General features: G+C 43.8%; 1 protein-coding gene across 1 annotated transcript in view; it reads right to left on the bottom strand.

Annotated features, from left to right (window-relative positions):
* Positions 1-15,937, bottom strand: part of IL6 (interleukin 6) — a 70,090-nt gene that overhangs the window by 6,255 nt on the left and 47,898 nt on the right. The window lies entirely within an intron of this gene.

Raw genomic sequence — 15,937 nt, 5'->3', positions numbered from 1 at the left:
ATTTATTGGATGGGTCTGACTGCACTTGGGGAAATCCAACGTTGATTAAGAACTACCGCGTTTTTTTTTTGCGGTGGTTTTTTTTTTTTAAAAGTTGTATAATGAACCATGGGGGCATCTGCTGGGAAATACTGGAGTAAGGCGTGAGGTCACAGGGAAATGAAGATGTCTTTTAGCCTACTTCTATTAATGTTCTTGAGGACCGCTTACAGACTTTAAAGGGAGGCATGTGCAAGGGAGACTGATGACCCCTCTTTCATTTCCTCTGTGTGTGTATTGGAGCAAAAAATAAAAAAATTCTCATGAAGGCGTGAGAGTAGTCATTTGAGATAATAAACAAAAAGCAATTCAGCTTTTTCTTTGGAAAAGCTCTCTTATGGAACAATGCTGGCTATGGGGAAATCCTAGTCCAAACTGCATCCAAACTGTTCCATAGCAGCAGGCAGTGATCACACCCACCCCAAGCAGCTCCTGTGACTGTGCGCACATGTCATGTATGATAAGGATGCGTGGGAAAGCACACGGCACAATGCAAAAAGTAGGTGGGAGCCTTTGTTGCAAGCACAGAAAGGGCTGCCCTGCAGTATGGAGAACAGAGTAATGGTAGGCAGCACATGTGCAGCCCATTGGGGACTCGCCTCAAGTGCAATGATAGCTCCATCAGTATTTGATCAATGCCTTGGCCACCTATGAGGCCCAGGGCATCTTATGTGAGTGCCATGATGCTTGACAGTGCGCTTCAAGACCTTGGAGGCTTCCAGCCTCCTGCACCTGCTAGAGAGCCTGCTCACAGGCCACCAGTGGCTCCTGAGGAGATTTCTTTGGATGGATGGGATAGAGCTGTCAAGGGCCTGCAGGTCATTCTGCTCTCCCCCACTGATAATACAAATTACTAATCAGTATGCAGAGATAGCCGTCCCTTCTCCTTCTGACACACCTCTCCACCCAACACTTCTCAGCCTCCAGGCCCTTGTCCAGGGTCCAAACAAACTCATAGATCCACCCTGAAAAAAATCTTAGTAAATAGAGTTCCTGGAATATGTCAACAGCACTCTGGTCTCTTGCTGTACATAAGGCTTGCTTTTATGATCTGTCGCCAAGGTTGAGGGAGCCTCTGCAGGCTGCTCTTCTCTGTTATCCTGGGATCATATTACCTGTCCTCACTTCAGCCTCTGATTTGTTCACATGCTTAAAGTGTGAATCAGGTTGAAGGGAGTAGAAAGATCATATGTTGCCCTTCTGTGAATCAAGGTGCTGTACGTAGTCAGCAAGGATAAATGACTGAAATGCACTCAGTTTTCTATCTGTAGATAGAGGTCTCTGAATCTCAGTGGCTTAAGAAATCTCTCTGTTAAGACATTTTAAGGACATCTTCACCGCAAAATGCTAAAAAAGTTGTTAAAACAAAAAGCAATGGACATCAAACAGAAAAATAAAAAAATCCAAAGGGTTTTCTCTAATATGCTTATTATCTAAAGCATTTTTACAGCAAGTGCCATGTCAGCTCGCTTGCAGATGATTAAAGTCTTGGTAAAATACTTAATGGTAACTTTATATATCACTAACTTTATATATTGTTAAATACAGATAGAGAAAAGTGATTTCTTGCACCATCTTATTGCAGAAAGAAGCACTCTGGTTTAATGCCCATGACCTGTTCCATGTACACATACAGAAAGTCATTGGGATCACACGTTTACGTTAGGCTAGTAGATAGTTACCACCAACCCTCATGACTACCTCTATCCAGGTTATTTCTGTATAATGCAACAGGATTTTTGTGGCTGTTGCATGGCAAGATCTTTGGTTCCTCTGCTTTGTTGCCACACAATACAAACTAGTTGGGAAATTTTAATGGAATAATCTGTTCTTCTCCCTTCTACTCCCCTTTTTTGCTTTCAGCTGAAACTATTTTTAAAAATGACAACTACAGGCCTCCTAGATAGTATATAACTAGACATTTGCTCAAAGTACTGTACCACACAAATTGCCTGTGACGTACTGGGGAACTCTCTGGGTGCATTGCAAAACCCTTAGTCAGTGCAGCTTTTCAGATTTTTATGCTTACTTCCTGGAGAAAAAATGATATGTCATGTTGCCATTTGGCTTTGTAGGACATAATTTTTTTATGTGGAAAGTATTCAAATCAAGCCTTCTGTTCTTATGAAAAAGCGGAACAGTAAACAAATAAAGCCAACAGAGTTATAAAACGTCTTCTGCATTACTTATTGGAATTGCCACAAAATCAGTGCCAAGGATTAAAAATTGATAGTGGCCCTTTTAAAAAAAAAATCTTTATATGATAAATTGCCTTGAACAATCTTATCAAATCCTACACAGGAAAATGGGATAGCAATGCTAGTGGCACTGTGATCTCTTTTTACTCTTAAGTCACAAATGTTGGGTACACACATGACGTAGACCATACAGTTGCCATGAGACAGCACAGCCAGGAGCAACAAATGTGAAGAGGCACTATTTGTGTGATCAAATGCAATCACAGCAGTAGATATACACTTGCTCCAATTACTGCTATGAAGGCAGTTCTTATTTAAAAGGATGACATTTCATTTGACTTTTTGCTTTTGTTTCTAATTAATTGTTTTCATGGCGGTTATATTACTGATAGTTGCTTTGATCTGCCAGGAAAGACAGTTGCAAAATCAGTCAAATCATTTAAAGAGTGCTTTCGGCACGCAGTTATAGCACTGGAACAGACCTCAAAAGCAATCTAGTCCAACCCTGTGTGCAGAGAATCCCAATGGGTAGAGCTGAGATTCACTCACGCATGCACACACACACACACACACACACACCAGTTTCATCCAACCAGGCCTCTGTAATACAAACCAGGTCAGCTTCCTCAGCCAGGATTCTGGCCTGTCACTGGCCTGCTGTTGACAATCGTAGAATTATAGAGTTGGAAGTGACCTTGAGGATCTTCTAGCCGAGGAGTAGTCAACCTTTTTATACCTACCGCCCACTAATGAATCTTCCTTGATGGTAAAATTTCTTTACCGGCCACCAGTGCTTGATGGAAGGAGGATTCAGCTTGTGCTGTAGAACCCCCTACTGCCCACCTAGAATCCTAAAGCGCCCACTAGTGGGCTGTAGGGGCCAGGTTGACAACCCCTGATCTAGCCCAACCCAATCCAAAGCTATTTAAAACAGGGGGATGGTATGGGGCCAACCAGCACCCTGTTGTGGATCACTTCTATGATTGTCAACAGCAGGCCACTGAATGGTAAAACCACAGCTATCCAGGACTTAATCCTGGTTCTTTGATGATAATAGAACTGTCTCTCCCCTCCATAGCTCCCTCTGCCTCTACAACTCTGATGGCTCCTCCCTGGGTCTCATCACCTCCTCAATACCTATGAAAAAACATCTCTCCTTCCTGCACCTGTACCAATAAAAATAAAATGCAGATTTGAGTTTACGTGAGGGCAGGGGGACAGGCCCTCACCCACCCACCCCTGCAGAGCATTATAAATGTAGCCTTCCAACTTAACTTAAGGTTGTCTCCCACCCACCACAGCACTCCCCATGGGACCCCATTGCACACAAATCATGTGCTGGGGGGGGGGGTCATCAGTATTGAGGAAAACATTGAATCAGGGTTCTAATGTTGAATTCTAATGGTGTGCCCCCTGCAGCTCAAAAGGCACTGCTGCTATTTAAAGGAAGGATTCGATCATACACTGGCAAATTCAGCTGTCTGTCACAATTATAGTTGATTAGAGGGTCTTGTGCAAAAAGTCTGCTCCCCAAAAACATTGGGTTTATTGCAATAAGGAAAGTGAAGGGGAGATGCGGCTGAAACCACGGGGTGGCATTTGGTTGGCGCGCTGTCATCTAATCTCCACTCAAACAAATCAAGATGAATGCTCAATAAACACAGTGCCTGGAAGTGACCTTACTGTCTTCTTACATTTTCTAGTCTTCAGTAGAAAATTAATTAAAAACGTTCAGTTTCTTGGTTGTTGCTTCAAGTGCCCAGCCTAAAAATAGCCTAAGAATTGCCATTGACGCTTGTTTTGGGGAAGTTCAGATTTTCTCTCTCTCCTGATAATAGTTCCGAAAATGATTCCCCCCAAAGGAAGGAGGGGTCATTGGCCCATTCAAAAAAATAATAATGAAAGAGATACAAAACTGTGAATGGTGAAAGAAAACAGCCTGAGTTTCTCTGGACTCAGTTTTTTTATCAATGATCCAGATTAAGAGGAGGAAGGAGTCCTTCTCAGACTTAATGTTGGTCCACACTTCTGCTTGTCCTGGAAAGCACAAGTCCAAGTGGTTTTGGCTTTGTCCCACCACTTTCCCCTGGAAAACAAAGGGGAATCTGCAGAGAAACCAGGAGCCACTTCACCTTTAGTCCCACAGAGCTCTGTGAACCTGCACAGCAAGCAGTTAGCATTCTCTCTCTCTCTCTCTCTCCCTCCCTCCCTCCCTCCCTCCCTCCCTCCCCCCTTTCCAATTACAAGGGCCATAGGAAATGGATGGTACCTATGCTGTCTTCAGAGGCAGCCCTAGGTATAACACATTGCAGTAATCTAACCTAGAGGTTTCCATAGCACAGACAACAGGAGTTAGGCTATCCCTGTCCAGGCAGGGGCACAGCTGGAGCACCAGCCCAAGCTGATGGAAGGCAATCTTTGTCACCTGAGCCTCGAGCCACAGCAATGGACCCAGAAGTACCCCCAAGCCATATACCCTCTCCTTCAGAGGAAGTATAACCCCACCAAGATCAAGCAACCTCCCATCCATCTGGTCTAGGGAACCACCCATTAGCAGTGCCTTAGTCTTTTCTGGATTGAGCTACAGTTTCTTGGCTCTCATCCAGTCTATTACTGAGGCAAGACAACAGTCCAGCACATCATTGCCTCATCTGAAGATGTAAAGGAGAAGCAGAGCTGAGTGTCATCAGCATATTGCTGACAATATACAGTGGTGCCTCGCAAGACGAAATTAATTCGTTCCGCAAGTCTTTTCGTCTTGCGAGTTTTTCGTCTTGCGAAGCACGGTTTCCCATAGGAATGCATTAAAAATCAATTAATGCGTTCCTATGGAAACCGCCTTCAGACCAGGTCCGGGGACAGTCTGTCCCCCGACCTCTTCTGAAGGCCGTGGGGGGCGAAAGTCTTTGCTCCCCCCCCCGCCTGCCTTCCCGGGACAGCGGAGACTTCTCCGCTCCCGGGGCGATTTTAAAATGCTGGTGGGCGGCAGCGAAGGCTTCGCGGGCAGCAGCGCTGCCGCCCGCCAGCATTTTAAAATCGCCCCGGGAGCGGAGAAGTCTCCGCTGTCTGGGGTGATCTTAAAATGCTGGCGGGCGGCAGCGCTGCTGCCCGCCAGCATTTTAAAATCGCCCCGGGACAGTGGAGGAATTATCCGCTGTCCCGGGGCGATTTAAAAGCCCCCGGGAAGGCAGGCAGGGGGGACAAAGACTTTCGCCCCCCACCGGCCTTCAGAAGAGGTCCAGGACCTCTTCTGAAGGCCGGTGGGGGGCGAAAGTCTTTGCTCCCCCCCCCCGCCGCCTGCCTTCAAAAGCCATCCGGGATAGCGGGAAGCGCTTCCCTGCTATCCCGGACTGCTTTTAAAATGCTGGCGGTGGGGAGCAAAGCCTTTCGGCCCCCGCCGGCCTTCCTGGACCTCTTCTGAAGGCCGGAGGGGGGGGGAAGGCTTTGCTCCCCACCGCTAGCATTTAAAAGAGGTCCCCGGAGATTTCCCTATGGGCTTTCTTCTTGCAAAGCAAGCCCATAGGGAAATTCGTTTTGCGAAGCGCCTCCAAAATGGAAAACCCTTTCGTCTAGCGGGTTTTTCGTCTTGCGAGGCCTTCGTCTTGCGGGGCACCACTGTACTCCAAAACTCCAGATGACCCCACTCAGCCGTTTCATATAGATGTTAAACAGCATGGGGAGTAAAATTGAACCCTGAGGAAACCCCACATTGAAGGCTGCATGGGGAGCGCTCCACACACATCACCCTATGGAAATGACCATCCAAGTAGGACTGGAATCACTGCAAAGAGGTGCCACCCACCCTTAACTAGGACAGCCGCTACAGAAGGATACCATAGTTGATGGCATCAAAAGCTGCTGAGATGTCTAGGAGAATTAACAAGGACACATTCTCCCTGTCTCTCTTCCAACAGAAGTCCTCTGTTGGACGATCAAAACAATTTTCTGTGCAAAAACCAGGCCTAAACCCTGACTGAAATGGATCTAGAAAATCAGTTTCCTCCAAGAGCACGAGGATCTAGAATGCAAGTGGTTGTTCTGACTGGTCCAAGCCCCTTGTCCACATCCTTGAGCCTTACTAACTTTCAACCTTATGGCCACTGTTTGTGGTGGGGTTGTTGTTTTTGTTTGTTATTATGGCGTGTATTTTTGTGTTTTAATATTTTAAATTGCCCTGTGATCCTCGGATGAAAGGCGGTATAGAAATTTAATAAATAAGTAATAACAACCGAAACTCATCAAATATAACAGGACTATAATCAATAATAATAATAATAATAATAATAATAATAATAATAATAATAATAATAATATATTATTTATACCCCACCCATCTGGCTGAGTTTCCCCAGCCACTCTGGGCGGCTCCCAATCAAGTGTTTAAAACAGTACAGCGTTACATATTTAAAACTTCCCTGAACAGGGCTGCCTTAAGATGTCTTCTGAATGTCAGGTAGTTGCTTATCTCTTTGACATCTGATGGGAGGGCGTTCCACAGGGTGGGCGCCACTACTGAGAAGGCCCTCTGTCTGGTTCCCTGTAGCCTCACTTCTCGCAATGAGGGAACCGCCAGAAGACCCTCAGCGCTGGATCACAGTGTCCGGGCTGAACGATGGGGGTGGAGACGCTCCTTCAGGTATACAGGACCGAGGCCGTTTAGGGCTTTAAAGGTCAGCACCAACACTTTGAATTGTGCTTGGAAACGTACTGGGAGCCAATGCAGATCTCTCAGAACCGGTGTTATGTGGTCCCGGCGGCCACTCCCAGTCACCACTCTAGCTGCTACATTCTGGATTAATTGCAGTTTCCGGGTCACCTTCAAAGGTAGCCCCATGTAGAGCACGTTGCAGTAGTCCAAGTGGTGGTTGGTTCACTATGGTTCACTAATCACTATGGTGATTAATCAAATCCTGTTTATACTGATGTGGAAGTAAGTCCCCTGAATACTGAACACAATGAGCCCTGCTTCCAATTAACCATGTAAAGGGTTGAATAATATTTTGTAAGGGCAAGTGAGGCAGCCACTGAAGGCACATGTTTTACAGTTAGCTTTCCTGGAGATTTGTATATTTTATTTAAGAGATCTGAATACAGCCGGTGTGCCATGGATGCAGGCTTCTTGTTTATGCTCCAGAGCTATTAAAGAGACAGAAACCACACCCAAGAATAAAAATCCATTATAAATATGTGATCTTCTCTCATCTTTGAGGAGCTGTCCTGGGCCACCAAATTGCCTAATGGACTTTTGACTTTTCTCTGCTACAGAATAGCCTGCTGAAACTCAGAATCTCACACCGACTAAACACCCACCCACGTCTGGCACAATGTTAAACTTCCTCATAATGCTTAAAGTTACAATTAAAAAAAAAAAACCCACAAAAAAACAGAACTCCTTTTTCAAATCCACTACCAAATTTATTACGTAAGTCAGAGTTTCAGGTCCTGGCCTCTTTCAAAACAGAGAGTGAAGGTGAAAATACACATCAGGGTTTTAGAGAAGTAGGGATACTCTGAACGCCCTTCTACTGTGAAATGTTTAAACAGACCAGTTTCTTTCGAGACTTGAATTCTGTGACAAGGAAAGTTTGTTATATTTGAACCAGATCTGGCTGTTTGTGGCATTGGCTGGCTGTCCTCCCCATAAGTTTACCAAGAAAGCTTATCGCCATCTCCAGAGTACTTACAAACAGGATAAGCCTATGAAAATTGGTGCATTTTTTTAAGGGTCAGGCTAGGGAGTATATGTCCCATCGCAAGTGGCGCTGTGGTCTAAACCACTGAGCCTCTTGGGCTTGCTAATCAGAAGGTCAGTAGTTCGAATTCCCGTGACTGAATAAGTTCCCATTGCTCTGTCCCAGCTCCTGCCAACCTAGCAGTTCGAAAGCATGCCAGTGCAAACAGATAAATAGGTACAGCTGCAGAGGGAAGGTAAACAGCATTTCTGAGCACTCTGGTTTCCATCAGTGTTCCGTTGTGCTAGAAGCGGTTTAGTCATGCTGGCCACATGACCCGGAAAACTGTGTGTGGACAAACACTGGCTCCCTCGGCCTGAAAGCGAGATGAGTGCTGGACCCCGTAGTCGCCTTTGTCTGGACTTAACCGTCCAGGGGTCCTTTACCTTAACCTTTATATGTCCCATGTGAAGCATGAGAGGAGGAGTAAAAGCTCATCCAGACTCATCCAGGAAGCCTGGCATCCTTTTTATGGTGTGATGATTTGTGATGATAATGGTATCAAGGCAATTATATGTAATCCCATTTTCAATATACTTGAAAACAGACTGTACAAAACCTTTGGGGTGGGCATACGACTAGTCCTGTAGCTACTTGATGAAATCCTGTAACTTTTCATAACACACAACTTTCACAGCCTTTTTGTCCTGCTTTTATTGCTTTGGACCACATCGACGAGGCCAAGAGGGCGGTCTTGTCGTCTAGAACCTCCCTTCATACACACCGTCCAGGCTTGTGCCATGGAGAGCTCACTTCAATGCTGCTAACAAAGCAGTTTGACTTCATCCCTGGAGACACACTCCATTGTCTCTGGAGACAGACAGATGCCAACCAGGGCAAGATGGCAATCAAGGGGTAACTTTAGGGAAGCATAGCAGAACAATTAACAAATCAGAATGAAGTGTAGACAGTCCAGTATAAATCCACCACAAATACTCTGTTATTGTGTCTATGACATGTTGCAGAATATACCTGTAAGAAAAAGCCAGCCTGATTTCGGCTTATACAGAAATACCTTAAGACTGATGGCTATCGACAGCCTTTGATTAGCTGCTAGTAATGTCTGTCATTTTGAATGCTAGGCTCACCCCATTCCAAGGCACACATAGCCAGCTCTCTTTTCATATTGCCTCTGTCTTCAGTCTAGATTTTAGCTGCTGCCCTTTGCTTATGAATAAATACTGACTACACAAACACACACACATGCTGTATGAGCGAAAGAGTGCTTTGTGGTATTGTGGTTAGAATGTGGACGTGAAATGAGATGTTCATCATTTGGTTGCAACATTCACCGCTTATCTTTGGCAAGTTGCTACCTCTTAGAGTTGTGAAGCTGAAGAGCAGTGAAAGGGTTGCAGATAATAATGCATATAGGGTAGCTGGTAGGCAAGATACAAAATAAATTGCATAAGCTCATATGCATCTGATTGCTAGCTTTTCATATTGCTAGGGCTGAATTCTATACCTATTTACTTGGGAGTTCAACAGACATTGATATTGTTCTGCTTTCTGTTAGCTCCACTGAAGTTACTCTAGTTGGAGCCCTGCATGTTGAATGTGTTGCTTCACAGGTCTTAGTAGCTAATCCCACTTTCAAAGATCACATCTTGTAGGAGACAGAGAGCATCCCTTTAATTCACCCAAGACTGTGGAGATCAAATCTGAGTCGGTTCTGATAACACGTTTCCTTGGTTTATTTAATTTCAGTATCATTTATTTACAGCTGTTGTCAGCTGGGGCTGATGGGAATTATAGACAAAAACATCTGGAGGACACCATGTTAGTGAAGGGTGTACTGTAATATAAATGAAAACAAATCAATATGCAGCAAAGAAAAATCCCACAATCAATAAAAAAACCAACATCTAAATGGAAGACATATAGGATTATACAGCTTTTTTCCCTTTTCTTTTTTACATTGTCCGGTTTCTGGAGCATCTGGAAACTAAGGTGCAGTGCAATCCTGTACAGTAAATGTCTACTCAGAAGTAAGCCAGATTAAATTCAATTGGATTTACTCCCAGGTAAGTGAATACAGTATAGGATTGCAGTCCAAAAGGTTTAAAATCAGCAACATAAAAACAACTTGGAGAATGTTTGCTGAAATGAAGCAATCTTTGTTGTCGATTGGAAAGTGAACAGCAAAAGTTGAGGGGTCCCTGCTGCCGCAATTCCTAGTGTGTGTTAACATCACAATGACCATACATTACTCAGAAGTAAGCCCCACTAAATTCCATGGCTTCTAGATGTGATTGGAGTCTGAATAACTGAATTGCTTAGTTTTAGAAGTTCCGATTGGCTTAGGGTGGACTGATTGACAAGGAGGACTTATCAGTGTTGTGCTCCCCCCTATACATTTTTGCGGGTTTCTCCCTCTCTCCCTAGCTTCTTACAGAGTAAAAAGGAAGGGAAATGAGCAAACCAATCTGCTCCCCTACCAAAGCCCTGCTCCCCTCTGGAGACAGAGGCTAGACCTGCAGATGGTGATTGTTTTGATTGGCTAAGCAGAGGAGATGGGCAGAAGCATTTAGGAAGCCTCTTGGTTGGTGGAAATGTATTAATAATGACTGTAGACAACAGGAGAAAGACTGGACTATGACTCTGGAGGTTTGGGGGGGAGGGGCTCAGAATCTTGGGAGGGCTATGCCCCAGTTTTCCTAACAGAGGGGCCTCCACTGTACACCACACAACTTGACAGGTTATGTACTCTTATTAATAAGGTAACAGATGAATCACTATGTCCTGAACTGAACACTTGCTGCATTGCAATACTTTATAAGATAGGGATTTATTTATAGGAGAGGCATACAAAGGGCAATGAACTAAATCCTGTATACAATCATTTCCACAGATCACTTCTCTATGAAGGGATGGTATGTGAACTTTTTCAATGTGCTCATTAGACCTAGCTTGAAAGCCAAACATGGACACTTGGCCAGCAGAAATTGAATATGTATTCATTCTCTTCTATCGTCCCAGTTTTAGTTGTCCATACCAACACTTCTTTGGAAGTCTTCAATTAGACAGTTCAGTCTGCACCAATACTGACTCATTGCTTTTATTAATGCTTGACTCAATAGAAGGTAAATATGTCTATGCTGCCAGCAGAGTTGGATTACCCAGGGAATAAAGCAAATTAACTCATTTTAAAGCATTTCTAATAAAGTGGTGCTGCCCTCACCCCAGATCTCAACCCCATGGCACATTTGGGTGACTGCTATGCCTACTGGCCTTTTTATAACAGGCTCCACCAATTGCCCATCTTGGGGGGGGGGGGAGGGAGAACTTTAAGATCTATTTTAAGTTTCTAAACAACATACTGTATATGCCAGAGGTGTGTGTTCTACAGCTGGTGCTATTCCTGAGAAGACCATTCGGCAGGTCAGAGACCACTGAGCTTCCTTTGAAACTGGAACTATTAGCAAGGCCTCCCCAGAAGAGTTTAAGTCATGGGTAGATTGCTCCAGGGGAAACCAGGTCCCAATGAATGCCATTGCACAATGTGGGATTTTTCAAAAAGAAAAAAGGATGCAGTCATGGGAATATATACACTCCAACCCCAAATAAATAAACAAACAATTTAAGATTATTCTGAAATGATGCTTTCAGACTGAAGACAAAATCGGGACAATGTGTGTTGCAGGCAGGGGTACGTGGAACCATAGGAAAAGAAAGTGTGTCCCAAGTATCTCATTCCTAAAGTTGCTCTTGCACATAAATTAATGGCATGGCTATGCTTGTCTCATGTATCTTCTATATGTACCCACCAGAATATTAGTTGGAGTAATTGCAACCAGAGTCTTGAGTTAGCAAGGAGACAGTCAGTTTCCTTGTTTCGCATTCCACTGTATCCAGAACCACCATCCCCCTTTTTCTTTATAATTCTGTGTAGGGGAGAACTGGCCTTCCTATTATTATTTAATATTTATTGGATTTAGATACCACCCTATTCCTGGAGGTTTCACAGTTTCTGTTCCTTGGAACTGATTTCCCATCTCTGCATGCGCTTTTTAACAAGGCTTGCCAAGTACGTAAACTTTCAGTTGTTTTTTTTCTTAATAAAGGAAACTTCTGACAACTTGAATGCTGACTAATACATTGGTGAATGTTGTCAAATGCTTTCTCTTAGGAGGTCTTAATCTGAAGACTATGTAAAAAAAAAATCCCTTTCTTTCACCCTTGTGTGTTCTTCCCTTCTATGGTTGCATGTAGCACTAAGACATGGTTTTACAAAGAACAGGTTAACGATTAAACAAATCATGGCTTCTTGTTTCTCCAATTCATGATTTGTTTTGCAGAACAAGGTGAACATCAGGCGTGGAGTGGTCAAACCAATAATGGTTAAAGAACGGTGATGGGCTCACACATGGGAAAGGAGTGGAGCAAGGGGGAAACTGCTCGGACCTATGCATTATAGGCTCTGGACAAGCGGAAGTGTGGTTGAACCCCTAGTGGTCTCTTTGCTTCAGCAATCTATTTAAGTGGGTTGAGTTGCTTCCTGTTACTTTTATTAGACAACCAAGAGTTAGAAACCCACGAACTACTGCAGATCACCAAATGATCTAAACAGCAGACACTCATCTTCCATCTTTCTGCGGCTACGGTGCAGGTTTATGCTGCGGATTCTCAATATGAGGCTGTTTTTCATATCTTGTCTGAGTAGCATACAACACCAAGGGGTGTTGAAGAGAAGACGATCTGGAGTAAAGGAATAACTGTGGGTGTAAGCCAGAGACAGAACTACTTCTGGGAAAGGTATGTTAAGAATAGATGCATCCTGAGATAGCAGTTATGGGAGTACAATCCTAAATGATTCTAGATGACTGATTCTGAAATAAAAGGGAAGAATCTAAGAATGCATCCTAAGCATGCCATTGTTTGGCTTTCTCAGGAAGTACATATATTTAGGTGAGCCATGGTGGAGGTTGCTTAGCAACCTGCTGTGTCAGGGAACGCTACTTGCAAAACAGAGTTTGACAGCCTTATGCTTCATGCGCTTTTCAATCCACAATATTTCACACAACACTGACTGCACTTTCATATGTTCCGATCTTCAGAGGTGACATACAACATCAAACTGTATTAATGGAATGGTGCTGTTATCACATGTGACATTGTCCCCCAGTTCCACAGGACTGGGAAGAATGAATTCGAGAACGGATGGCATCACGGTCTGCCTGTTCTCATTATAATTTGTCACAGGCTGTTATCCATGAAGTGAGGATTTATTCCACGTGTCAGAGAAAGAGAAGTTGTGGGAGAAACAGGTGTGTTTGTACAGGCCAAGAGAGCTACAGATTCAATTACAACCTTCCCTGGCTGATTTTCACTGTAGGCCCGATTTAAACATGACAAGGTTGAGCAAGAAGAAATTACCCATGCTGCCTTTCATGTATCAGAGTCTCATATAAACTAGGCCCTCAGCTGGTATGTGTACATTTTAGCACAGCTGGGACACATGGCCCAGACAGGTGCTGCAATAGTGCGCTGTCACTACACACATAGCAGTCATTTTTAAAATGCTGGTCATGTGCAATGCTGCACAGGTAAACCCCCCTTGTCCTCCTGCATCACATTTAAATTATATCATGACCATTATTTGTTATGTCATGTTTAAAAAAAAAAGGCAGGAGAAAGGAGTTGTAACTGGCACTAAAAACAACAACAGCCAATTAGTTTGTCCAAGTCATATTTATCAGTCTTCATCCTTTAGCTGTACTCTGCAACAAAAAAAATTTGGGGTCTGAAATATGCTCAGAGTCGAGAGTGGATTTCATGCTCTTTATTCAGCTCATAGTGGTGAGGAGGAATCGAGTTCCCCCAGAATGTCTGCCTTATATACATTATTTACACAACGAGCCCTACGTGATCAGCTAATTCCAGGATTCTCCTGTAGGCCAATCAGGTTGCGGATTCCCTTCCACCTGGAGCTGGATTGGGTGGCTCCTGTGGACCAATCAGACTGCTGCATTCTGAATCCTATTGTTCTAGGACCAATCAGACTGCTGCCTTTTGGATCCTATTCAACTTAGTACATAACAGGGTCCATGGTGCAAATATATTACAGTATCTTGAAGAAACCCTATAGAGCAGGGCTGGCTACTCTGTGGACCGCCAGATGTTGTTGGACTCCAACTCCCATCATGTTGGCTGGGGTTAATGGGAGTTGGAGTCCTTCAACATCCGGAAGGTCACAGAGTACTAGCTGCCTTTGCTATATAAGACATGAACTCTCAGGGTGAACATGTTAAGGAACTTCAGAGGTTTCTGGTTTGCTAATTAGCAACTCCACAGGGCTGCTTTCCAGCTTGGGGAATTGGTGCATTTGGGCAAGTCACAGGGTTTGCCTATCATTCGAGAGAGTACAGTATGACAACAACCTCAGGCAGCTGATGTTGGGTGTTATGAAAGGGAAGCAAATTGTTTTCTAATTTATTCCTCTTGTCAGGGACGGGAATAGGCACTTGTGGGATTTTCTGCTTCAGGTGTCAAAGTTACATCACCGGCCTTGGGCACTATGGTTATGCACCCTGACTGAGTAGCAAAATTTATTGGGCTGGTCCTGATTGAGAGAAAATTTAAAATCTTTCCCCACCCTGTTCAATAAAGGAGGAAAGAACTAAACACACTGTATTAGAACACTCTAAAGCAGTCCTATGAGATTTTCATTTGCAAAACGAAGCCAGGGAGGATCCTGATCATCCATCTTCAGAGTCAGGACTGGTTTAGCTTTCATAGGTGGAATTTTAGATATGACACTGAGCTGCAGCTGAAAATAAACTCAGGCTTAAGAGAGAGATTGAGGGAGGGAGGGAGGGAGGGAGTGTTAATAATAACAAAAGGAGGAGGGGTTTGGTATGTATGAAGCAAAAGGAAGAACAAGGAAATGGTAGGTCCATAGAGAAATGTTAGCAAGTGGCAGAAAGTGGAATTGCTCAGTTGCTACTTTGTATCAGTTTATCACACAGGGGAAACTGTGTTCAAGAACAAATCAAATTATGGAGAAGGAGTTGTAGCCCAAGATAAGTAAAAAGATAGAATGGGATTATCTAGCCACTCTAAATGAAACCAAGTCTTCACGGCTAAATGAATTGCATCCTGATATACTAAAAGTACTATTAGGTGTAATCTCATGTTGTTAATTTTCTTGGAAAACAGGTAAAGGAACACAAAACCAGAGGTGGCCAAATGCTGACCCCATCTTAAAAAAAAATAGAGGGAGGGAATCTAGTCAACCATCCATTGGGCAGCTTGACGTGAAAACTTAGAAAGATTCCAGTTTTTATAGAGTTGTTAAGGAACAGTTCCAAAGTGTTAAAATGTGAGTATTTCTGACGTTTGGTGATTGGTGTCAACACAGCATGATAACATGCCAACAGGGGGAAAGGGTTGTAGGAGGTAGTCATCATGCTAGCTAAAGATTACAATCAGTCATTATTTGGGGTTTGCTTATAAAGTCCACAACCTGCTTGCACAGGTTTCACAAACCACAGGTTGGGGAACTCTGCCCTAGGTTGGTAAGTAAGGTAGGTGGGAACTGGTCAAGGACTGACTGAGCTTGGTGAGGAGGTGCTCCACCTGCCCTCCACTGGTCATTAGGCCTATTTGGCCTCCTTTCACACATTGATCTGATTAGGAATGCTCCTGCATGGAACATGGAGAATCCTTTACAAAACAATGGCCCTGCATGTTATAGTCAGAGAGGAGGCTCTCACCAATCTATCTTGTGTTCTTGGAATTCAGAGACAGTGCCTTTTTGGATATAATGGCAGTAACAATATTGGGAATCTGCAGAAAAAGGAGAGGTGGTTCCGACATTTACATTAGAAAACAAAACAAAAAACGAATCTAAGGAGGACTAAAATTCACATTATTGCCTGTTAGTACAGGCAGATGGGTTTTCCTGTGAAAGTATTAAGCAGCTTTGTCATGACTGCCATAATGATATGCTGCATAAAATCAATTTCA

This window comes from Podarcis gaigeae, assembly GCF_964106915.1.
Source record: "Podarcis gaigeae genome assembly, chromosome: 12".
NCBI classification, from domain to species: Eukaryota; Metazoa; Chordata; class Lepidosauria; order Squamata; family Lacertidae; genus Podarcis; species Podarcis gaigeae.
The sequence above is the reverse complement of the archived record's forward strand: the minus strand, read 5'-3'. Positions and strand labels throughout refer to the sequence as shown.